Source organism: Nannospalax galili, unplaced genomic scaffold, assembly GCF_000622305.1.
Source record: "Nannospalax galili isolate Female #2095 unplaced genomic scaffold, S.galili_v1.0 scaffold471, whole genome shotgun sequence".
In the NCBI taxonomy this organism is placed as follows: domain Eukaryota; kingdom Metazoa; phylum Chordata; class Mammalia; order Rodentia; family Spalacidae; genus Nannospalax; species Nannospalax galili.
The window spans coordinates 779,413-781,604 of NW_008330333.1; the positions used below are offsets into that span (position 1 = coordinate 779,413).

Below are 2,192 nucleotides of genomic sequence, written 5' to 3' on the forward strand. Positions count from 1 at the left end.
ACGCGGGCTTACGCGCAAACTCAGAAGCCGTGCGCGCGTGCGCGTGTCAGCCTGGTCCGTTCTCCGCGCGCTTTGGCCTCCGGCCGGGGCCCCTCCCCTCCCCCACCCGCTCGCTCGCTCGCTCGCTCTTACCCGCCGCCGTCGCCACCGCCGCCGCCGCCTCGGAAAAGAGGTCCTGCTGCAGCCGCTGCTTGAGTTCTCGAGTCCCTCAGGGTCTAAAGCCACCGCCTCGCTGGTCCGCCCGCCTCAGCCGACGCCTCCCCGCTTCCTCGGGGCCGCAACGGGTTCTGACTGCGCCACTCGCAACCCGCCTGGGCCGCGCTGCACGTCAGCACGACTAAGTGCGTCAGCACGTAATCACGCGCTCCGCAGAGCCTGCTGGGAGCCGTAGTGTGTTCTTCGACTGCGCAGGCGTTGAAGCTATACCGGGAAGTAGGAGGGTGGGGACTTTGATCCTTAAGGGAGGTTCCACGGCATTGCAGCTAAACCTTGAGTCCGGCCGGGCAGTGTGGGGAAGGCGGAGCCGCGGACGAATCTTTAACGTCTGTTGGAAACCTTGCGCTCATGGGGGAGGGGCACGGGGGGAGGTGTCTAGGACACCACCGGCGCTCGCGAGAATAGCTCAGAATCCCGCCTTCCGGGCAAAGCATTCTGGGAGTTGTAGTTCAGTTGCAGCGAGAAAACCGTAACCATACAAAACTTGGGCCCAAGCCGGGAAGCCATTTTGTCTGTCCGTGTTGGGTGGCGATGGCTGGAGCCCAACAAGTGGGCCTCTTTGTAACCGCGGGTTTCTCTAGCGAGCTTGACGCCGTACAACACCGGGCACTCGGCACTCAGGGTCGCTTCAGAGTCCAGCCTCCTGGCACGCCTGAAACCACTTGGTCTTTCCCTTCTGGCCCAGGTCATGGAGCCAAAGCCGAGCCAGTCGCCTGTGGTTTCCATTTTTCACCTCTACAGACCGACCTGTGGCTGGGCGGGCAGTCCACTAAGAAATAGTTTACCTTGTAGAGAGACTAGACAGAGGTGCAATTTTCCCCTGCAGAGGCTGGGGCATGTACGTGAGGGAATCTGTCAGGAGAAAAAAAGCATCTTAAAATTTTAACTTTACCATTTCCTGGGTGTTGTTTCATGGTACTGGGAATTGACCCCAGGGTCTCATACATGCTAGGTAAGGGCTTTAACACTGAGTTACACTCCCAGCCCTTTGCCCATTTAGAAATTTTTTTAAAATTATGCTTGTGTGACTGGGTATGTGTAGATGCCGGTGGAAATCAGAGGTACCTGATCCCCTGGAAGCTGGAGTTGGGCAAATGAGGCGGGCCTGGCGGAACCAGACTCTGGTCCCCTGCAAGAATAGCACTCTATAAACTGCTGGGCCATCTCTCCAGCCCCCTCCCATATAACTTTTAAAAGTCTTTTTCTGGAACTGATAAAAAGAGAATCTTCCCCCACAGCAAAGTTGTAGGAAGCTAGCCTTCAAAATAATCTCAGGTGCCTGTAGTTTGAATGTGAGAAATTAGATTTGTTTCTTTAACTTGCCAAAAAAAGAATATACTAAGGTACTAAAACTTAGGGACTGAGATGCAGGATCCTATGTAGGAATCTTGAGTTCACATTCCTTTGCCCAAGAGTTGTGTGGTGTCTCCTTGAACCTCCTGTACCTCTACACTCCAAGACCTTTGGCATTAATATGGCAGGATTGCCTTTAGTCTTCTTGAGCATAAGCTGGTATTTAAGGTTGAAAGTAAAGGAGGGGTGACTAGAAAGATGGCTCAGCAGTTAAGAGTACTGACTATTCTGGCAGAGGACCCAGGTTCCCAGCTACCACTATGTTGACTAACAACCCTCCATAATTCCAGTTCCAGGGGATCCAGCACCCTCCTCTGCTCTCCCTCCTCTGCTCTCCCTCCTCTGTTCTCCATGGGCATTGTATGACACAGATGCACCTACATGCAGGCAAAACACTCATACACATAAAAATAAATCCAGGAAAAAAAAAAAAAAAAACGAAAAGAAAAAAATCCAGGAAAGTAGCTGGGTGTGGTGTTCCAGGCCTTTAATCCCAGCACTCAGGAGGAAGAAGCTGGTGGATCTCTGTCTGGTCAAGGCCAGCCTGGTCTACATAGGGAGTTCCAGGCCAGATGGGGCTACATGGAGACCCTGTCTCAACAAAAAAAAAAAAAAAAAAAAAA

General features: G+C 53.0%; 1 protein-coding gene across 10 annotated transcripts in view; it reads right to left on the minus strand.

The window, feature by feature from the left end:
- Positions 1-421, minus strand: part of Srrm2 (serine/arginine repetitive matrix 2) — a 22,132-nt gene extending 21,711 nt beyond the window's left edge. For 3 of the 10 annotated variants that reach the window (XM_029569877.1, XM_029569875.1, XM_029569874.1), the window contains exon 1: positions 133-365. The gene's annotated coding sequence lies outside the window, so the exon portion shown is untranslated. Of the gene's footprint in view, positions 1-132 lie in introns of all 10 variants that reach the window. The other 7 variants (XM_029569878.1, XM_008845642.3, XM_017801340.2 and 4 more) reach the window with 6 other exon arrangements.
- Between the last annotated feature and the right edge of the window lie 1,771 nt (positions 422-2,192).